Source organism: Bubalus bubalis, chromosome 3, assembly GCF_019923935.1.
Source record: "Bubalus bubalis isolate 160015118507 breed Murrah chromosome 3, NDDB_SH_1, whole genome shotgun sequence".
NCBI lineage: Eukaryota > Metazoa > Chordata > Mammalia > Artiodactyla > Bovidae > Bubalus > Bubalus bubalis.
Window position 1 is genome coordinate 69,360,954 of NC_059159.1, and position 23,786 is coordinate 69,384,739.

Genomic DNA, 23,786 nt, shown 5'->3' on the forward strand with positions numbered 1-23,786 from the left:
ACTAGAAGCCAAGATTTTGGCAGCACCTGGATAATGATTCTGAATCTATATAATGGTTAGCTAGAGCATAAAGCTGACTGTTGCTCTCTTATTTGTCCTCTGAACTTACCTTTGGAAGCATGCCAAAAAAACAAACAAAAGAACCTTTACTTTCTATCTACTTTTTAATCTCTTCCTCCTTCTCCTCTTTCCCCTTGTTTTTCCTCCTCCTCCCCTACATTCTCTTTTTTCCCTTCCCCCTCTCTTTCCTACTTATACTATTATTACCACCCATTTCTTTTTCTTCATCAATTTCAGGGTTGTTATTTCATTGTTAAATCATATCTGACACATTTTGCGACCCCAAGGACTCTAGCCAGCCAGGGTCTTCTGTCCATGCGATTTCCCAGGTAAGAATATTGGAGTGGGTTGCCATTTCCTTCTCCAGGGTATCTTCCTGATCCAGGGATTGAACCCATGTCTCCTGCATGGCAGACAGATTCTTTACTATTGAGCTACCTGGGAAGCCAATTCCAGGGTTGTAGTAAATAATTTTGCAATTCCTGTCATACTCTGGGAATTATAGAAATAGTTCTGTTAACTTTAGAAATGTACAGTGGAAAGACTTAAAAAATAAAACTGAATTATTATATTTTTTGCTTTGGCCACTTTTCTTTCGTTCTATTTCCCTAGAAATTTGAGGAATATGGCAGGTAGTTCTATGGCTCCCAGTCTTATCTAAACTCTTAGAAAAGCAGACAATCTTCTTTCTGTAATGTTCTTGTGCTTAATAATGCTATAGAAGATTGAGATTGATGTATGTGCACTACCGTGTGAGATGGATAGTGGGAACCTACTGTATAAGGTAGGGAGCACAGCTTGGTGCTCTGTGATGACCTAGAAGGGTGAGGTGGGGGAGTGGGAGGGAGGTCCAAGAGGGAAGGGATGTATGTATACACAGCTGACTCACTTTTTTATACAGCAGAAACTAACCCAACATTTTAAAGCAACAATGCTGCTCTATAAAAAATGTTATGGAGAAATAATCTAGCTTGTTTAGATTTGTATGCTTCATGTTGTTGACGTCTATTATATGTGCCTGTGAGGGAGACTGAGAAATACCATCCAGAGAGCGTGAAACTAAGGCAGTGTAACGGCTTGAAACCAAAATGAGGTTGTTAGGACAGGTGAAAGGGATAGTTTTGAAAATGGGAGCAGGATATTTGTGACAAAACTAGAAAAGTGAATAAGAGGAAATAAGGTAATATTTTCAGATTAGAAAAGAAAGTCAATAAAGCTGACTATTAATGACTTAAACCTTTTCAATGAAATAGCCTCTGCGTTTGGGTGTAGAAGACACATTAGGAGTTTGAGGAATATGAAAATGATTTAAACTAGCCTCTAGAGGAAATAATGAAGAAAAGATTGCTAACTAGTTCAAGCTTTGTTGAATTTAGTCAGCATGGTTTTGAATGACTACAATCAACAGTACTGGGTACGAGAACAGAGAACATGGAAACCATAGGATTAACCCAAAAGAGGGGATTATCATTGCCGGTATAACAAAATGCCAGGGAAACAAAGAAGTCTATCTATGTTTGTTTTTGAACATCACTGAATTGACTTACTCTAAAAGCTAGGCTGAGACAACAGGAAAAGAATGGGCCTGAGATAAAAAAACAACTGTGGAAGCAAAATAAAAATGGAGTTGATATTGCAAAAAGACTCTCTAAAATGGAGCCTAGAGGCCATTTATGTTATGGTACTTTTAAATAGCTTGTAATCTAAAATAACGTGCAACAGCCTATCTACTTAACAGACCTTATCCTAAAGTAACTTGTGATTCCTTAGACAAATATTTCCTGACTCACATCAGAGTCAATCACAAGTCTCACCAGCAACTTTTTTTTTTGGATGTGGACCATTATTAAGGTCTTTAATGAATTTGTTACAATATTGCTTATGTTTTATGTTTTGTTTTTTCGGCCCTGAGGTGTGTGGGAACTTAGTTCCCTGACCAGGGATTGAACCCACATCATTTGTGTTGGAAGGCAAGGTCACTCAAGTATTACTCTGTTCATCAATGAGCCACTTGCATTTCTTGACACACGACCTATTCATCTTCAAGCCAGAAAGGAAGCATTGGAATCTTTTTCCTGCTTCTTACCTTTGACTTGTTCTGCCCGTAACCTTCTTTCATAAATATAAAGTATGATGGGGATTGTGAACCAGCTGAAAGTCCTACAATACATTCTAAAGTCCAGAATAAGTTATTTGAAATTACATGTAGCTTTTTTTTGAAAAAGAGGTTTATAACTTTTTTAAAAAATGTTTTTATTGAAGGATAATTGCTTTACAGAATTTTGTTGTTTTCTGTCGAACCTCAAGATGAATCAGCTATACGTGTACATATATCCCCTCCCTTTTGTAACTCCCTCCCATCTCCCTCCCCATCTCACCCTTCTAGGTTGATACAGAACCCCTGTTTGAGTTTCCTGAGCCATACAGCAAATTCCCATTGGCTATCTATTTTACATTTAGTAATGTAATTTCCATGCTACTCTTCCCATACATCTCACCCTCTCCTCCCTTCTCCCCATGTCCATAAGTCTATTCTCTATGTCTGTTTCTCCATTGCTGCCCTGTAAACGAATTCTTTAGTACCATTTTTCTAGATTCTGTATATGTGTGTTAGAATATGATATTTATCTCACTCTTTCTGACTTGGTTCACTCTGTATAATAGGTTCTAGGTTCATCCAGCTCATCAGAACTGACTCAAATGTATTCCTTTTTATGGCTGAGTAATATTCCATTGTGTATATGTACCACAGCTGCTTCATCCATTTATCTATTGATGAACATCTAGGTTGCTTCCATGTTCTAGATACTGTAAATAGTGTTGCAATGAACAATAGTATACACATGTCTTTTTCAACATTGGTTTCCTCAGGGTATATGCCTAGGAATGTGATTGCTGGGTCATATGGTGATTTTATTTCTAGCTTTTTGAGGAATCTCCATACCGTCTTCCATACTGGCTGTATCAATTTACATTCCCATCAACAGTGTAAGAGCTTTCACTTTTCTCCACACCCTGTCCAGCATTTATTATTTGTAGACTTTTTGATGATGGTCATTCTGACTGGTGTGAGGTGATATCTCATTGTGGTTTTGATTTGCATTTCTCTAATAATGAGCAACGTTGAGCATCTCTTCATGTGTTTGTTAGCCATCTGTATGTCTTTGAAGAAATGTCTGTTTAGGTCCTTTCCTCACTTTTTGATTGGGCTGTTTGTTTTTCTGGTATTGAGTTGTATGAGCTGATTGTATATTTTGGAAATTAACCTTTTGTCAGTTGTTTCATTTGCTATTATTTTCTCCCATTCTGAGGGTTGTCTTTTCACCTTGCTTATAGTTTCCTTTGCTGTGCAAAACCTTTTAAGTTTAATCAGGTCCCACTTGTTTACTTTTGTTTTTATTTCCATTACTCTAGGAGGTGGGTCATAGAGGATCTTGCTTTGATTTATGTCATCGAGTGTTCTGCCAATGTTTTCCTCCAAGAGTTTTATATTTCTTAGTCTTACATTTAGGTCTTTAATCCATTCTGAATTCATCTTTGTGTATGGTGTTAGGAAGTGTTCTAATTTCATTCTTTTACATTTAGCTGTCCAGTCTTCCCAGCACCATTTATTGAAGAGGCTGTCTTTGCCCCATTGTATATTCTTGCCTCCTCTGTCAAAAATATGATACCCGTATGTGCATGGGTTTATTTCTGGGCTTTCTATCTTGCTCCATTGGTCTATATTTCTGTGTTTGTGTCAGTACCATACTGTCTTGATGACTGTAGGTTTGTAGTATAACCTGAAGTCAAGAAGGTTGATTCCTCCAGCTCCGTTCTTCTTTCTCAAGACTGCTTTGGCTACTTGGGGTCTTTTGTATTTCCATATGAACCGTGAAATTTTTTGTTCTAGTTCTGTGAAAAATGCCATTGGTAATTTGATAGGGATCACATTGAATCTGTAGATTGCATTTGGTAGTATAGTTATTTTCACAATATTGATTTTTCCTACCAAGGAACATGGAATATCTCTCCATCTGTTTATGTCATCTTTGATTTCTTTCATCAGTGTCTTATAATTTTCTGTGTACAGTTCTTTTGTCTCCTTAGGTAAGTTTATTCCTAGATATTTAATTCTTTTTCTTACAATGATGAATGGGATTGATTCCTTAATTTCTCTTTCTGATTTTTCATTGTTAGTATATAGAAATGCAAGTGATTTCTATGTATTGATTTTTTATCCTGCAACTTTGCTAAATTCACTGATTAGCTCTAGTAATTTTCTGATACTATCTTTAGTGTTTTCTACATACAGTATCATGTCATCTGCAAACAGTGAGAGCTTTACTGCTCCTTTTCTGATGTAGATACCTTTTATTTCTTTTTCTTCTTTGATTGCTGAAGCTAGAACTTGCTGAACTATGTTGAATAATAGTGGTGAAATTGGACACCTTTGTCTTGTTCCTAATTAGGGGGAATGCTTTCAGATTTTCACCATTGAGAATAATATTTGCTGTAGGCTTATTGTATATGGCCTTTACTATAGATTCCTTCTATGTCCCTTTTTTTCAAGAGTTTTTATGATAAACAGGTGCTGAATTTTGTCAAATGCTTTTTCTGCATCTATTGAGATTATCGTATGGTTTTTATCTTTCAATTTGTTAATATGGTGTATCACATTGATTGATTTGAATATATTGAAAAATCCTTGCATTCCTGGAATAAACCCTACTTGATCATGGAGTATGAGCCTTTTTGATGTGTTGCTGAATTCTGTTTGCTAAAATTTTGTTGAGGATTTTTGCATCTATGTTCATCAGTGATATTGACCTGTAGTTTTCATTTTTTGTTTTGTCTTTGTCTGGTTTTGGTATCAGGGTGATGGTGGCTTCATAGAATGAGTTTGGAAGTGTTCCTTCCTCTGAAATTTTTTGAAAGAGTATTAGAGGGATAGGCATTAGCTTTTCTCTAAATGTTTGATAGAATTCTCCTGTGAAAGCCATCTGGTCCTGGGCTTTTGTTTTCTAGAAGATTTTTGATCACAGCTTCAATTTCAATGCTTGTAATTGGATTGTTCATAATTTCTATTTCTTCCTGGTTCAGTCTTGGAAGATTGAACTTTTCTAAGAATCTGTCCATTTCTTCCAGGTTATCCATTTTATTGCCATATAGCTGTTCATAATAATCTCTTATAATCCTTTGTATTTCTACATTGTCTGTTGTAACCTCTCCTTTTTCATTTCTAATTTTGTTGATTTGATTCTTCTCTCTCTTTTCTTGATGAGTCTGGCCAAAGGCTTGTCAATTTTGTTTATCTTCTTAAAGAACCAACTTTTAATTTCATTAAGCTTTATTATTGTTTTTTTCATTTCTTTTTCAATCATTTCTGCTCAGATCTTTATGATTTCTTTCCTTCTACTAATATTAGGACTTTTTTGTTTTTCTTTTTCCAGTTGCTTTGGGTGTAAAGTTAGGTTGTCTACTCAATGTCTTTCTTGTTTCTTGAGGTAGGGTTTTATTGCTATAAATCTTTGGATTTCTTTTGCTTCATCGCATAGATTTTGAGTTGTCATGTTTTCATTGTCATTTGTTTCTAGAAATTTTTTGATTTCCCTCTTGATTTCTTCAGTAACCTGTTGATTATTTAGAAATGTGTTGTTCAATCTTCATGTGTTTGTGTTTTTTACATTTTTTTTTCTTGTAATTGATATCTAGTCTCATAGTGTTGTGGTCAGAGAAGATGCTTGATATGATTTCAATTTTCTTAAATTTACTGAGGTTTGATTTTTGACCCATGATGTGGTCTATCCCTGAGAATGTTCCATGTGCACTTGAGAAGAAGGTGTATTCTCCTGCATTTGGACGGAATGTCCTGAAGATTTGAATGATATCCATCTCATCTAATGTATCATTTAAGACTTGTGTTTCCTTATTAATTTTCTGTTTGGATGATCTGTCCATTGGTGTTAGTGGGGTGTTAAAGTCTCCTACTATTATTGTGTTACTGTCAATTTCTCCTTTTATGTCTGTTAGTGCTTGTCTTATGTATTGAGGTGCTCCTATGTTGGGTGCATACATATTTATAGTTGTTATGCCTTCCTCTTGGATTGATCTCTTGATCTTTATGTAGTGTCCTTCCTTATCTCTTGTAATCTTCTTTATTTTAAGCTATATTTTGTCTGATAAGAAGATTGCTACTCCAGCTTTCTTTTGCTTCCCATTTGCAGGGAATATTTTTTCCCATCCTCTCACTTTCTGTCTATATGTGTCTTTAGGTCTGAAGTGGGTTTCTTGTAGACAGCATATATGTGGGTCTTGTTTTTGTATCCATTCAGCCAGTCTGTGTCTTTTGGTTGGAGCATTTAATCCATTTTCATTTAAAGTAATTATTAATATATATGTTCCTATTGCCATTTTCTTAATCTGGGGGGTTGATTTTGTAGATCTTTTTTCTTCTCTTGTGTTTTTTTGACTATATAAGTCCCTTTAACATTTGTTATAAAGCTGGTTTGGTGGTACTGAATTCTCTTAACTTTTGCTTGTGTGAAAAGCTTTTTATTTCTCCATCAATTTTGAACAAGAGCCTTTCTGGGTACAGTAATCTTGGTTGTAGATTTTCCCCTTTCAGTACTTTAAATATATCCTGCCATTCCCTTCTGGCCTGCAGAGTTTCTGCTGAAAGATCAGCTGTTAAGCATATGGGATTTCCCTTGTATGTTACTTGTTGCTTCTCCCCTGCTGCTTTTAATATTCTTTCTTTGTGTTTAGTCTTTGTTAGTTTGACTAGTATGTGTCTTTGCAAGCTTCTCCTTGAGTTTATCCTGTATGGGACTCTTCGTGCCTCTTGGACTTGATTGAATATTTCCTTTTCCATGTTGGCGAAGGGAAACTATAATCTCTTCAAAAATTTTCTCATACCCTTTTTTTCTCTTCTTCTTCTGGGACCCCTATAATTCAAATGTTGGTGTGTTTGATATTGTCCCAGAGGTCTCTGAGACTGTCCTCAGTTCTTTTCATTCTTTTCACTTTATTTTGCTCTACAGAAGTTATTTCCAACATTTTATCTTCCAGCTGACTGATGCGTTCTTTTGCTTCAGATATTCTGCTATTGATTCCTTCTAGAGTAGTTTTAATTTCAGCAATTGTGTTGTTTGTCTCTGCATTATTACTCTTTAATTCTTCTAGGTCTTTGTTAATTGATTCTTACATTTTTTCCATTTTGTTTTCAAGGTTTTGATCATCTTTACTATCATTATTCTGAATTCTCTTTCAGGTAGTTTGCCTATTTCCTCTTCATTTATTTGGATGTCTGTGTTTCTAGTTTGTTCCTTCATTTATGTAGTATTTCTCTGCCTTTTCATTATTTTTTTTTTTTTAAAGTTATTGTGTTTGAGGTCTCTTTTTCCCAGGATTCAAGACTGAATTCTTTTTTCCTTCTGGTTTCTTCCCTCCTAAGGTTGGTCCAGTGGTTTGTGTAAGCTTTGTATATGGTGAGATTTGTGCTGAGTTTTGTTTGTTTGTTTTTTCACTGAAGGGCAATGCTGAGTGAGGTGGTAATCCTGTCTGTTGATGATTGGATTTGTATTTTTGTTTTGTTTCTTGTTTAGATGAGGCATCCTGCACAGGGTGCTACTGGTGGTCGGATGTTTCTGGGTCTTATATTCCAGTGGTTTCCTTTGTGTGAGTTCTCACTATGTGATACCTCCTAGGGTTATTTCTCTGGTAGTCTAGGGTCTTGGAGACAGTGCTTCCACTCCAAAGGCTCAGGGGTTGATCTCTGGTCAGAAATAAAGATTCCACAAGTGGCTTGTTATGGCATTAAGTGATATTAAAACACATATCCAAAAATGAGAAACCAAAGAGAACCCCAGACAAATGGCAGTTACAAAATCAGGCAAATAATAATTAAAATAATGGAATATGCACATATACATATACACCCATAAGCAAAATCAAAACAGTCCAACAAAAATAAAGTACAATAGATTGACCTGGCAAGCAAATGAAACCAAAAATTGTTTCTACCAGAATAGAGCTAAATAAAGCACAAACTCAAAAATAAAATTAAAGCAAGGTGCCAACTGGGGAATAAAACAATAAAAATAAAACTAACAAATATGTTGAGAGGAAAGGAAAGAAAAAAAAGAAAGAAAGAATAGATATGCAAAGTTAAATAGAAGTAGATGAAGAAGATTTATATATATTAAAGATTAACTGCCAAGGGGAAAGAACAGTAGGAAAGGGAAACAAAAGAATAAATGTAGCAAAAATATTATAGGTTTAAAAAATTAAAACAAAATTATAAAAAAGAGAAAAAAGAATGGAAGAAGAAAGAGAAAAGGAAAAAAAAGGACAACTCCACAGAACTACAGAAGCCCAGCATAGAGGCAGAGGTTTAGAACAACAATAAAAAGTGTAACTGAATAAACACATATACATATACACTCATAAGCAAAATCAAAAATGTCCAACAAAAATAGAAGACAATAGATTTACCTGGCAAGCAAAGGGAACCACAAATTATATCTACCAGAACAAAACTAGCTAAAGCACAAACTGGAACACAAAACTAAAGCAAGGTGCCAACTGGGAATAAAGCAATGAAAATAAAACTAACAAATATGTTGAGAGGAAAGGAAAGAAAGAATAGATATGCAAAGTCAAATAGAAGTAGATAAAGAAGATTTATATATATGAAAGATTAACTGCAAGGGGAAAAGAACAGTAGGAAAAACAAACAAAGGAATAAATGTAGAAAAAATACTAATAGGTTTAAAAAATTTAAATTAAAAAAAGAGAAAAGAAAAAAAAAAAAAAGGAAAACTCCTAGAACTGCAAAAGCCCAATGTAGAGGCAGAGATTAATAACAACAATAAAAAAAATGTGACTGAGGAAAAAAAGAAAAAAGCTCAAAAGCTTAATTAGATTTCATAGTGCCAATAAAATCAACAACTACCACTGGGGGTGGGGGGGGGGGGGGGAGAAAAGAAAAAGAAAACAATCCAAAAGAATCTACAGAACAAGTCAAAACATAAGAATAATAACTGCTTCTCTTGAGTCACTGCTGTCAGAGTCCTTTCCCTTGCTAGGAGTCACAGTCCCCCTCACCTCCCTAGAATGCCCTCTAACACTGTGATGGTCTCTAGACCTGCTGTGGGGGCAGCTCAGTTTCTAATCTGGTCTTACTCATCTGTGTTCTTGCCTCCAGTGTCCACAGCTATCAGAACTAGTGTGTTTCCTTTTGTGGGAGTTCTCAATGACCTTTTATATATTCCATAGACACAGAGTCTGCCCAGTTGATCGTGTGGATTTAATCTGCAGGTTGTACAGCTGGTGGGAAGGCTTTGGGTCTTCTTCCTTAGTCACACTGCTGTTGGGTTTCAATTGTGGTTTTATTTCCACCTCTACACTTGGGTTGTCCACTGGGGTTTGCTCCTGATGCTGCCCTGGAGGACTTGGGTTTGCCCCTGTGAGGGCCAGGTGTGGAGGTGGTGCAGCTGCTTGGGTGGCATGGGTTCTGGCAGCACCAGGTATTCAGGGGAGTTGGTGGCTAGGGCAGCAGGAGATATAGTGCTCTAGAAGAGTACTGCAACAAATATTAGCCAATATGCTCCAGTATTCTTGCCTGGAGAACCTGCCCTCCCTGACAGAGAAGACTGACAGGCCACAGTCTACAGAGTCGCAAAGAGTTGAACACTACCAAAGCGACCCTGCACGCATAGAAGCAAGACTATTTGCCTGTGGCGGCTCTTGCCCCAGTGAGAGTTGAATGTGAAGATGGCACAGCTGCCTGGCTTGTGGGGACCCTGGCGGCCCCAAGTGTGCAGAGACATGGACTGCCTCTGCCGCGTGGGAGTTATTGTCTTATCCATCTTTTTTCAAGCATCTTGTAGCTTGTGATCAGAAGACCTCTTTGGCCAGTCTTTCTCCATAGCTCTGCCCATTCAGGCACTTAGAGGGCTTCCTTGCCTGGGGTCTTTCTCTGTTGTTCGGCATGTCAGGCACATAGAGGGGGCCCCCCTGGCTGGGGTCCTACTCTGTAGATAGGTGGGTCAGGCACTTAAAGGGGCACCCTGGGTGGGTTCCTACTCTGTAGTTCAGTGTGTCAGGCATTTGATGGGCCAGCCTCTCTATTGTTCAGCTGCCAATGCTGGTGTGTGGTGGGAGACAGGCTATGGTGATGGGTCCACCCCCTATGGATGACTCAGCAGTATTGCCTCGGCTGCTCAGTATTCCAGGGCTGCTCAGCTTTCCTCCACAGGCATGTCCCACCACAATCTCCTCTCTCACACCCCCTCAATCTGTCTCTCTTCAGTCAAAAGCAGTCCTCACCCAGGGATTGCTCTATAACCTGTAAACTCCAGCTCCCAGCTGCTGCGTTTTCTAGGGGATCTCTGGGGTATGTATGTATGGTTGTGGCAAGGCCTGCCGGATTCTCATTCCATTTAGGCTGCCAGAGATCAGCTGTTTCACTCTCAGCCTTAACTGTTTTTCCCTGCCTCAGACAATTGCCCCTATGTGGGGATTGGACCCCTGCTTCAGTTCCCCCACCTGCCAAGGGCAGGTCCTGTCCTACTAACACTGCTGTTTTCCCCCGTAGTTCCTTCATCCTACCGAGTTTTGCATGGGTCTATATATTCTTTTCTGCTCATCAGGTACTCCAGTCCGCTATCAGCTGGTGCTCTGCGTGCACTTCCATGTCTGAAGGTGTATTCCTGATGTATCCGTGGAGAGAGATGTACTCCACGTCCACTTACTCCTCCACCATCTTGTTCTCCCCTGAAATTACATATAGCTTTGGTTGCCCTATTACTGTGTAAATTTGTAGCTTAAGTGCAGCTATTCCAGTGTAATGATACTGAAGGATATAAGAATCATCCAAACTGGCATTTTGTTTAAAAAATAGATGGAATATTAATATAATCTATAGTTTGTGCCACAACCTTTGGATGGCTAAATTCAAATCCCTTGAAAAATAATGACCATCTTTTTCCTTTTTGTTATATAACATGTTTCTCTAATGTCTATCACAATAAGTTCTAGATGCGTCATAGAAGAAATATCCTTCTTTTTTATACACACTGTTTCATCTATTTTGACTTTGTACTTACAACTCATAATATCAGTCATTATTTATGCCAACTATGTCAAACAGCACTCATGTTTCCTTTCGATTTTTTTCCTATTTAGTGTGGCTTATGAATATGCAATTATATTTCCTCATTTCTGTTGTTTTTCTTAACCTGTTTTTTCAGAGCAAATTTTCTTTGTTGAATAAAAATGCCGCATTGAGTTAAGCTGGATCTTACTGGTGACCTTGTGAGTGCTTTACTAATATATGCTGTCACTTTCTACAACAAAGATGTTAGTTAAAGCATCGATTGTAAAACTAGTGGGATTTAACAATTTCACAACATTTTATTTTATTTGTTTTTGCATGGATTGATAAAACAAGAACTAATGTTAACTTTTTGCTTTCATTTTAGAAAAGGAATGAATTTCTAATTTTTAATTTAGAATGTCCCATCATTGGATGCTTTTAAGAATTTGATTTGTGTAACTAATATTTGTCACTTTGCCATGTATATAATCCAATCACCTAGACACTGTGCAAACATCTCTGGAACTTGGCGACAGAGCATGACTTTCCATAACCAGTGTATCAGCCAAGTCCCCAAATTCTCATTGTTTACAGATATCTGTCCTCATGAGATAACTCTGAGAAAAATGAAACGTTTTGTGGTAAACAACTTTTCAAGCTTGAAGAATCTGTGCACTCTGTTTCTTTCATCTCAATCAGTAATTCAAAGGAATTAGAATTAGGAAAATTATTGTAAAACAGGAAAATCATATATTAAAAATGTTTTTTAAGCTGCCACAAAATGGCACTATCTGTGCAAGTGAACATATGGTTTAATCTACCTGCCAAATACCTAAATGTTTACCTCTTGGAAAATAGAATGTATAGGTTAAATAAATTTTCAAATATTTTTGTCTTGTAATGTCATTGACCCAGTATTGGTGGTGGTGGGGCAGGGACGGGGCGGAGGGGGTTGTTTCTCTTCCAGGTGAAAGATGTTCTTGAGTAGCCTCTCCCTGTTTCGTTGCTAGACAATGCATTTCCCACTGGTCTTCCCTGGATTTTTATTCTTCTGGATCACTACCTAGATTTTTGTCCCTGTCTCAGTCTCAGAGATGAGGGATGTGTGTGTGATGTGACTGTGGGTGTGTGTGTGTGAGGGGGGTGTAGGTAAAATTTCCAGAAACAATCTTGTTTTGCAAAATGGATGCAATTGTCAAGTGCAGTAGGCTAAATATCTCTGAAAATGTGTGACAAGTTACAATTTCCCAAGAATCTGATTGATTTTATTCCACTGATTTTCTAAGGAAACAATCACATCTCCACTGCTCAAGTTTTACATCATCATTCCCTACAAAAATGTGCTTTCACTTTCCAGCTGAGAAACAAAAAAATACAACACTTCACTTAATTAGATTAGATAATAACTGGAGAAGTGGATGTGTTGCTACCTCCAGAAGGGAATGTGGTAACCAGAAGTTGAGCAGATGAAGAGCTAAAGTGACTCTCCAGCTTTTCTGAGTTAGTTTTCTATATTTTTTTATTACTTTGTCTGAAATGCAAATTCCCAGAATGCCAGACACACCCATATTCCAATGCAAGTACAAAAACAAAATCGAAAGCCAACCCCTGTTGAGTTTATTGCCTGTCATTTTGATTGGACTTATTCCCTCCCCGCTGCTTCTCACCTCTACTAATTTGGATTATCAAAAGCTATCTCTGTTTATTGGGGATAACTCATATATTAAGAAGGTAACACACAAGGGGCATTCCTCCGTAGAGATACTCAACTGATAAGAGTCCCCTCTTCTTGCTAATGACTGTGAACAATACTAGATATTACTGATGTGTTTTTTTCTTTTTTGGGGGTGGGGGGGAGCAGCTGACTTTTGTTGGGAAAGGTAATAGAAACGAACCCTTATATCCAGCCCTTGTTGCTCTTGGGCTTGTTTTCTTTTCTCACACAAGATTAAAATGTACGTTTACTTGAGATTCTACGTTCTGGCAAGCTTGTTGCTGATTTTGGCAGGAGCATTAAAATATCTTTATTAGAAGCCATGAATCAAGTTCCATCGCAGAATTCATAACCTTCCAAACCTGGCTGCCTTCTTTTGTCAAACTTCACAGAAAGATGTGGCTGAAACTAAAGCTAATTTTCATATGCAGACATCCAATGATAATGGTAAATCTTCTTCTATAGCATATGTGGGAAGTCATCGTTTAAGTGAAAACACATCTACCCGTGGTTTAAATATCTGTCTATGGAAGTTCTGAATATAAGCCAGATAACTTTGCCTATGAAAAGAGTTGGGTTGTAAAGGAACTCTGATGGATTTTGAAAAGCGCCAATATTTTCTTTGAGTCTGATGAAAATCCATTGGCTTTGGTTCTTTAAAGATACATGTTGGAATTGTTATAATGGGAAATTCTGTCAGTTCTTGCTTAGAGCAAAGGTTTGAAATTGCTTTCTCAAAATTGTTTCCAAGGTCTAGAAATCTAGCCTGAGGGAGCCTAAAATCTCAGAGATCTATAAGACTTAACCTGCCACTCAGGCATGAGTCCAGCTATCAAGGGAAGCTACAACAATGAGGGGATTTTTAAAATATTGGCAAGAGATTTTAGCATGTGTTGAGGCTCCTCTAAACTTGAGTCTTTTTTTTTTTCAACAGCAGAACTGCAGCCACAAGGCTTTTCACAAGTGAAAGGTGACATAAAACATATAAATCTGCAGAATGGGCCCAGAGAATCCCAAAGCCTTCTTTGATGCTAGAAATGGTGGTGAGAGAAGAGTGGAGCAGAAACCAGTCTCTTGATCAAGGTTAAAAGTGGGAAAATACAGTCTATCTGTCCAAGAGATCAAAAGAAGCATCTTCGAGGTGAGTTTTGTGTGCACTGTTATTCTATATGAGTGACAGTAGGTAGACTAGAGTAATAATTCTGGCTCGACTCTGAGAATCATAGAATTGTCCGTATAACAGAGTTGAATGATATTTTTAGAAAATCACTAGGTAGCAGATCTGGAGAAGTCAATGGCACCCACTCCAGTCCTCTTGCCCGGAAAATCCCATGGACGGAGGAGCCTGGTAGGCTGCAGTCCATGAAGTTGCTAAGAGTTGGACACGACTGAGTGACTTCACTTTCACTTTTCACTTTCATGCATTGGAGAAGGAAATGGCAACCCTCCCCAGTGTTCTTGCCTGGAGAATCCCAAGGACGGCAGAGCATGGTGGGCTGCCGTCTATGGGGTCGCACAGAGTTGGACACGACTGAAGTGACTAAGCAGCAGCAGCAGCAGGTAGCAGATCACTGTTTATGTATGCTACAGTCGTGGACATCAATGCTTTATACACCTATTGCTTTGTACAAAGTAAAACTACTTTGATTGTTTATGAAAACACTGTCCATGAGTTGGAGGCATTAGCTTTATGTTTTAAAAATGCTGTGTTTTTAAGATTGGATGTAATTATTTCATAGAGAATAATTCTATGTTAGCACAGACTAGCAATAATTCTATGTTAACAAAGACTGAAATAGCACTCTTTATTTCAGCTCCTATGACTGCTTCTATAATACCTCGATAGTTGAACTGTGGATTTAGTGGCTAAACAATTCAGGTACATTATGTCCCTTTAGGAGAAGGCAATGGCACCCCACTCCAGTCCTCTTGCCTGGAAAATTCCATGGATGGAGGAGCCTGGAAGGCTGCAGTCCATGGGGTCACTGAGGGTCGGACACGACTGAGCGACTTCACTTTCACCTTCACTTTCATGCATTGGAGAAAGAAATGGCAACCCACTCCAGTGTTCCTGCCTGGAGAATCCCAGGGACGGGGAAGCCTGGTGGGCTGGTGTCTATGGGGTCGCACAGAATCGGACATGACTGAAGTGACTTAGCAGCAGCAGTATGTCCCTTTAGGTCTCAGATGACCCAAGAATGCATTTTTTTCAGTTGTGTTATTTTTCAGCTCACTCAATACACTATAATAGGTTGAATCCTGTTACCGCCAGTGTCTGTCTATTGTTTTTAATTGTTCAGAGCACTACACCAGGGTGTGACCCTGACCCTGTTACTCTGAGACACATAGATTAGGAAATGGAACACCTTAGCTAAGTGTGAGTACATTTAACACACCAGCTGGCACATCTCACAGCCACTGAGTGTTGTAAACAATTCCTTGTATATAAAGTCTTACAGTACAAACTTGACTGAATGGCTGAGGAAGCAACATGCCATTGTTTCTCCTGCAGTTGGCATCTATTAAGAATGTTTGGCTTGGAAGTTTATCCTTCCCTTTCTATATAGCTAAACCCTCTGTCAAAAATTAAATGGAGTTTGAACAAACTCTCCAAGAACTAGGAGGTATTTGATGAAACTCTGTTTTGTTTTCCAAGGTAATTGCTGTGCCCTTCTTCTCTGGTACAGACTGCCTGTCACAGAAATTCCCATAAATTAAACTTATTTCCATGAGGTGGGAGATGAGGAAAGAACACCTCTGTTTTAGTTTTCTCCATGGAATAATACATATTTGCTTTATATCATGAGAGGGTGATAGGTTTAGATTCTGCTTCCAGATGTCCACATGGTTTAATTAAAAAAAGAGTATTATTTTCTTTTTCTGATCCAGAAAGAAACAGCTTCATGTCAATTTGTAAGTTATAAGTCAAAGGAAACTGTTATGTAAATAAAGAAGACTGATAAAAGAGAAGAAAACAGGACAAGTTGAAGGCACTCTGCCCAGAAAAAAAAAAAAAAAAGCATATAATACAAATGACTTTTAAAAAAAAAAACAAAGGCCAAAATGTTTATATGATTTAGCACGGTCTGAATTATATGTAGCTCTGGCCTCTGAGATCATCTCCAATCCAATATATTTGCACACAGCTCATGTCCTAGAATCTTTGCTATATATTTCAATAAAACTCTTTAAAGTTGAAACTAAAAAAGAAAAGAGAAACAGTATGAATAAGCAGGTTAAGACTATGATGGCTTACCTAAGGCAGATATTCATCAATCCAGACATATACTACTTGGAGTAAATTTCATTTATAAACATAAAATTCCATAATCCCTAAAAATTAAGATTTTCCTTTTCAGTATGAAGTTTGGTACTTTTAAAGCCTCTTGACTTTATCTTGAAGCAAAAGCATGTATAAGAATTTCATAGACTTGCTCTTTTGTTTTACAAAATCCATTTTAAATAAGGAAGATTGAAAAAGTCCTTAAAGGTCTTGCAACTCCATCTTGTCTCTATCAACAATTTAAAAACAACAAGCTAGTGTTTTCAGAGAAAAAAAATAGAATGGAAAATATTAAATACATGGATTTTAGATGGAGAACTAAAAAGTTCAGTATCACACAGTATACATTATATGTGAGGTCATATTTAAAACTGAAATACTGAAAGGAAATCCATTTAATCTTTGGAAAAATGCTTCTTTTCTTTTATAATCATCTGCATGCAGTAATTTAAACATACTTATTATCTTATTACTGAATACATGGAGATTTCTTGCATGTTTTTATTGAATATATTACACACTCATATATATATACATATGTAATACATATACACATATTATATATATATATCCATGTATATATTCACCCAATCTATAAACATCAATATTTTGAAAAGTGCTGAATATTCTGAGAAATCAATTGAAAAATTCATGAATGAGTTTTAAAACAATTTATATATATTTAGATTCAGGAACAACCAGGCTATTCAAATAATTTCAGCTTTGAGTAATTGTGCTTGGATGACCAAAGTAATTCTGTTGAATTTTCCTAGTCATTTTTTGGGAGGGGTGGGGTGTGGGTGGAAGTGAAACTGTGCAGGCTGCACTGAGGCCTTGACAGACCTTAACCTTCTGGTCAGCTGGTGTTTCTGAGCTCAATGTTGGACCTGTTGGAATACTTACTAATAGAGTAAAGATAAAAATAATGACACAATTCAAACAATAAGATAAAATTATTTGAGCACTTACTTAACACACACATAGATAATTATAGGCCATCTATTGGGCTTCCCTAGTGGCTCAGATGGTAAAGAATCTGCCTGCAACATGGGAGACCTGGGCCCAATCCCTGTGTCAGGAAGATCCCCTGGAGAAGGGAATGGCTACCCACTCCAATATTTCTGTTTGCGGAATTCCATGGCCAGAGGAGCCTGGTGAGCTACATTTCACAGGGTTGCAAAGAGTCAGACACGACTTAGGTGACTAGCAATTTCACTTTCATATATGATATACTAAATATATAATTTCTCTTTAAAACTCACAGGAATCCAGTGATATAATTATTATTAATTTTGTTAATCCAATTTTCTATTTAAAAAAAATTAAAGTAGAAAGAAGTTAGTTACTTAGTAAATGGAGATTCTTAGTATATGGAGTTAGTAAATGGAGATTCTTCCATTTACGGCTAATCAGACCTGGCTTCCTGGCCTGGATGATGTTAAGGTCCTCTTTCTGATCTGTGCAGGAAGAAATAAGCTAAGATTTATTTGGCATGTAGCAGACCTGAAGTTAGACCTGAAGGTAACAGCTCAGACTGTTCTTTCATTACATAATGATTATGCGGGGAAAAGCAAGGAGTTGATTTTAAAAATCAAAATTAGTTCTGTCACAAAAGAACAGAGCTCATACCCAAAGGGAAGAAAAGTAACCTTAATTGGTGTGACCTTCTGCTGTTACTCAGAAGCCTTTGGAGTCTGTCCCTGAGGTGGGTACCTTATGAATTAGCCAATATGTAACCAACATATAAAAGAGTGGAACTTTAGACATACATTGGGGACGCTGAGACTCTAAACTTCTAATTTCTAACCCTCTATCAGTAAGTCAAGTGGCTTAAAGTATGTCATGGGAACACTGGGTAACCTATTAACAGCACAAACAAAAACAACATGCTCAAATGCTTTCAAAGAAAGACATTTTAAACACAAGATATTATCATTATTGTACTTAGAATAAGGAAATAAAGCCCATTGCTATAGTCTTAAAATATTTCCTCTGGAGCTTAATTTTCCCAGTATTTAATGAATGTTTTGGTCCATTTCCTTGCAAATGTGTGAGAAGGCCAGAGGAGAAGTAGAAGAAGGTGGGGCCCTGGATTATCCAAGAGTAACATGGTAGGAAAATATAGGAGCATTTAGATATTCAAAATCTAAAGTTTGCCACTGAACTACATTTATTATTTATAGATTCTTTTTAAGACTTAGAAGTTGTCATCTGATATTTGGGTAGCTAGAAAGGTAAGAATAATAAATTATTTTTTAAAATATAGACATATTCATTATTTTCTCTATATAGACTCTCATGACTTCTGTAGTTTCATTTTGTCTTTGTTTTTTTCCCTCTAGGAAATATGCCAGTATACTGAAGGTTAGACATCATACTGAAGAATTTACCACTCTAAGATTTTAGCAAATGTCACATCTAAGGCTGTGATTTACACAATCAAAACCTCTATCTTTAAGGCAGACATTTTCAGAGGAAAATAAAAACTAAGTTACCAAGTTTGCCTTTTGCCATTATTTCAAGTTCCTTCTGATAAGTATTTCATGTATTTTTTAGAAGTTGGATTCAGACTCTTTGGCTATAAGAATAAACCATAATATCAACTGATCATGATGACCATCGTGAGAATGCTGTGCTAATGGACTTCACTAATTTTCATTTTTCAGCATCACAGTTAGAAATTTTTTTTAGAGATTTATAAACCCATTTACTTTGGCCACTTGAAGCAAAGAGCCAACTCACTGGCAAAGACCCTTATGCTGGGAAAGATTGAACGCAGGAGGAGAAGAGGGCAACAGAGGATGAGATGTTTGGATGGCACCACCAACTCAATGGACCTAAGTTTGAACAAACTCTGGGAAATGGTGAAGGACAGAGGAGCCTGGTGTGCTGCCATCCATGGGGTAGCAAAGAGTCAGACATGACTTAGGACTGACCAACAAACCCATTTAAATAGATCTTTCTACTGAGTCTAGGATTCTCTGCTAGACTCTTATTTGGTTTAGCAACTCCAAAGTTCCCTTCTGGATTGCATTACTCATTTCTAGGGTGGAATTGGGTGTGTGGGTTGAGGAGTAATGAGGAAAAGTTAAGACTTTGTGGATCATGTGGTTTGATAAACTTTGATATTCTACCAAGCATAGACAGCTTCTACCAGGAACCCTATGGAGGAGGACAGGCTGCTGGCAAAAGAGCTGCTGTGAAACCTAGAAGCTGAACCTAAGCACTGTAATTTTAAATATTTCCTGATTAAACAAAATGAAAGGTCAGAATCTCAAAAATAACAGGATATGACATTAATTTACTGGTAAATTTGTTGCTGCTGCTGCATGGTTCAAATGAGGCTTGAATGGTGCTCCTCTTTACCTGAGAGAAAACCATAAACCAGATACACAGGAGAGAAGTTTTCACTTTGTACATGACATTAGTTTCTCTTAATTTGCAATTTTATACACCAGAGAATTTTGTTAGTATTATCAGTTTTTTTCCTTTATAAAATATTAATTCAATACCAAGTGGTCAGGTTGTAGTTTTATACCTTAATATAATACGTGCGTGTGTGTGTGAGTGTCTCTGTCTTTCTCTCTCTCTTTTGGTTAAAAAGAAATTAAAACATATTTTTAAGGTCTTATTTTTTCTGTAGGATAAAAAAAGATATTCTTCCCAAACTGATGATATAGACATTACTCCTTCATTCACTCCATAAATATTTGGACACCTCCCTTGAATCAAATGACCTTTTATTTGATACGTTAGGGAAAAGGCAGTTAAAGATGGACTGAATAGATAACAGAATGGAAAGAAAAAGAAGGACCCCATTTTTTTTGAAAAAGCAAGGTTTATTGAATGAGAGTTGAACCGGCTTTTAGCTACGTCTGGATGCAATTCTAGTAGTTAATCATTGCCTTTTTTCCAGTGAGACAAGTAGAAGTTTGTCATAAAACTGGTTCCTTTCCAGTTTGGATGGAAAGTGCAGCAGAGAAATCATGTAAATATCTTGTAAGGACACACTGCCAAGAAAATCACTGACTGGCAGGATCCCGTGAAGTGAGGGGGTGGAGAGAGGGAGGAGGAAGGTAAATCCTAAGGTTTAGAATGTGGCATCTATTCAGTTTGCTTGCAGTAGATTTCTAGCTTGAACCCTCTTCTAGTTCAAGGACAAGTTCTTAGGACTTTGCCAATTGTTGGTTTCAAGGTTCATATTCAGATATAGTCATGCATAGTCCAAATATTAAGATATAATTTATAAATGTTCTCTACATAGACTGGCTCTGGAGAAAAGAACAGAAAGTGAGCTTAGGTTTTTGAATAATCTTCTGTCTCTTTACTACTCTTTTCTCATCCCTACCTTATGATCTGGTCTCCACTGAGATTTGCCTTCCTCTTTAGTCAAGAATGATCCAGAACTCTCTTCCACCCCATTCCTCCACCTAATAATGTTTGTATTCTATTTCCTGAGGGTTTTTTCTCTGCTGGAGCTAATCTGATAAACTAGTGCCTGCTGAGTTGTTAAGTAATAAATAATTGCTCCTTCTTTGCCCATCTAAGATTATAATTTTGAATAAGATCTTTCAAACCTTTATCTTGTAAGCATGACTAATGTTGGGCATTTTGTATAATAGAGTAAGTGATTAGTAGATAAAACATTTTAAATTAAGCAATCTCCCAATGGCTCATTCACCTTTCTGGGCATGTTTTTCAAACAGGACTTTCAAAGTTGGCATCCAACATTTATCAAAAAGCACTTGAATTGATGACCATATATATACTCTTAAAGGAGTGCTTGGTCCTGATAAACTTAGTACTTGTTTTTTTTTCCATCAAATACTCTTGAATCCATGAAATCCTGTAGTAAGTGAAAATAAACAGTAGTGATTCATTTAACCTTTGCTACAGTCTATTATTCACTCCCTAGATAAATTCACCTTCCCAGATGATTTATATATCAGTTGGGATGTTTTTGGTTGTAAATAACAGACCTCCAACACAAATTAGCATAAATTATAAACCAGATATACTGGCTCCCATGTCTGAAAAGTCTGGGCATGTTTTGATTGAGGTAGTCTCCCAGTTTTTTGTGATTCCTTTGGCTGTGCCCTCTTCTGCATTCTGGCTGCACCTCCTTCTCACTCTGGTTCTCATCACTTTCTCAAAATGGCTGCCAATAGCAGCCAGTGTAATATGTATACTTGTTTCATAGCCAAAGAGAGAGGGAGGGTCACTTTCTATAACCATTTAATAAAAGTCTTGTGATTTACTCTGATTGGGCCAATCACTGTGGCCAGAAAGAAACCAAATGCTGATTGAGATGTGGGTGAAAAGTTCTCTTGAACCAATCTTTGTTTTAAGTGAGGGAAAATAATATAGCTTGGAGCTGAGATGGAGTCAATCCATCTGGAGCTCATGGTGGTTGGCACATTGTGGGAGGGGCTTTTCCAAGGAGAATCTGAGTGCAACTTGCCAAAGGGGAAAAAATTCTAGTGTTCGTCCCTCAGTCATGTCTGACACTTTAAGACCCCATAGACTGTAACCCACAAGGCTCCTCTGTTCATTTAATTCTCCAGGCAAGAATACTGGAGTGGGTAGCCATTCCCTTCTCCAGGGGATCTTCTTGACCCAGGGATCAAACCCAAGTCTCCTGCATTGGCAGGAGGGTGGTGTCATCTGCATATCTGAGGTTATTGATATTTCTCTTTGCAGTCTTGATTCCAGCTTGTGCTTCTTCCAGCCCAGCATTTCACATGATGTACTCTGCATATAAGTTAAGTAAACAGGATGGCGATATACAGCCTTGATGTACTCCTTTCCCAATTTGGAACCAGTCTGTCATTCCATGTCTGGTTCTGTTGCTTCTTGACTTACATACAGGTTTCTTAGGAGGCACATAAGGTGGTCTGGTATTCCCATCTCTTTAAGAGTTTTCCACAGTTTGTTGTGATCTATACAGTCAAGTTTCCCACTAGTTATCTATTTTACACATGGTAGTGAACATATGTCAATACTACTCTGTCAGTTTATCTCTCCCTTTCTGTCCCCCTGGTGTCAACTTTAAAATTACAACTAAAGAATTGATTTGAACTTGTGGTGTATGTGGCCAAATAGTGAGAGAGTCAATTCCTAGGCAGGTTGATAAGAAGTCCAGGGGTCCCCAAGGAGAGACGGGTCTGGAATTCTCAAGGAGGAAGAAAGGACAAATGTTTTTTTTTTCCCTCTACATTCCTTAGGATTATATAACAATAATGTATCCTGCTTGAGGACAGTCTCTGGGAAAAAATCTTCTGGTTAATCCTGTTATCTTAAAATGTAAATTATGGAAGTGGGTCTAGTGAGGTTTTTACCACCTCCAGACATTCTTTTGATTCACTGTAATAAGTAATTAAAAAGCATATAACTCCATTGCCCACACTAGCGAGGGGGTACTCTTTCTGCCCCCTTCTGATGTCTATGTCAGAAGCTTTCTCTATCTCCTTTATATTTTAATAAAACTTTATTACACAAAAGCTCGGAGTGATCAAGTCTCGTCTCTGGCCCTGGATTGAATTCTTCTCCTCTGGAGGCCAAGAATCCCAGTGTCTTTCATGGTTCAGCAGCAACCTTTCAATAGGAAAGGCTTTTTTCTAAAACTTTAAAGACTTCTGAAATGCTTGAGGGAATTTCAGGTTTGTCATATTTATGAGTTTGATATAGTACTCAGATCAGATCAGTTGCTCAGTCGTGTCCGACTCTTTTCGACCCCATGAATTGCAGCACGCCAGGCCTCCCTGTCCATCACCAACTCCTGGAGTTCACTCAGACTCACGTCCATCAAGTCAGTGATGCCATCCAGCCATCTCATCCTCTGTCGTCCCCTTCTCCTCCTGCCCCCAATCCCTCCCAGCATCAGAGTCTTTTCCAATGAGTCAACTCTTTGCATGAGGTGGCCAAAGTACTGGAGTTTCAGCTTCAGCATCATTCCTTCCAAAGAAATCCCAGGGCTGATCTCCTTCAGAATGGACTGGTTTGATCTCCTTTCAGTCCAGGGGACTCTCAAGAGTCTTCTCCAACACCACAGTTCAAAAGCATCAATTCTTCGGTGCTCGGCCTTCTTCACAGTCCAACTCTTACATCCGTACATGACCACAGGAAAAACCATAGCCTTGACTAGACGAAACTTTGTTGGCAAAGTAATGTCTCTGCTTTTGAGCATGCTATCTAGGTTGATCATAACTTTCCTTCCAAGGAGTAAGCGTATTTTAATTTCATGGCTGCAGTCACCATCTGCAGTGATTTTGGAGCCCAGAAAAATAAAGTCTGACACTGTTTCCACTGTTTCCCCATCTTTTTCCCATGAAGTGGTGGGACCGGATGCCATGATCCTCGTTTTCTGAATGTTGAGCTTTAAGCCAACTTTTTCACTCTCCTCTTTCACTTTCATCAAGAGGCTTTTGAGTTCCTCTTCACTTTCTGCCATAAGGGTGGTGTCATCTGCATATCTGAGGTTATTGATATTTCTCCCAGCAATCATGATTCCAGTTTGTGTTTCTTCCAGTCCAGTGTTTCTCATGATGTACTCTGCATATAAGTTAAATAAACAGGGTGACAATATACAGCCTTGACGAACTCCTTTTCCTATTTGGAACCAGTCTGTTGTTCCATGTCCAGTTCTAACT

At 37.6% G+C, this 23,786-nt stretch overlaps 1 long non-coding RNA gene across 2 annotated transcripts; it reads left to right on the forward strand.

Annotated features, from left to right (window-relative positions):
* On the forward strand, window positions 1–18,638 carry LOC102415670. 2 transcript variants are annotated; one of them, XR_327373.4, is made up of 3 exons: window positions 1–389; window positions 13,789–13,995; window positions 18,480–18,638. It is a non-coding gene; the product is annotated as an uncharacterized LOC102415670 (long non-coding RNA). The 2 variants fall into 2 exon arrangements; XR_006549192.2 differs by lacking the exon at window positions 1–389 and adding an exon at window positions 12,754–12,871.
* The last annotated feature ends 5,148 nt before the right edge of the window (window positions 18,639–23,786 follow it).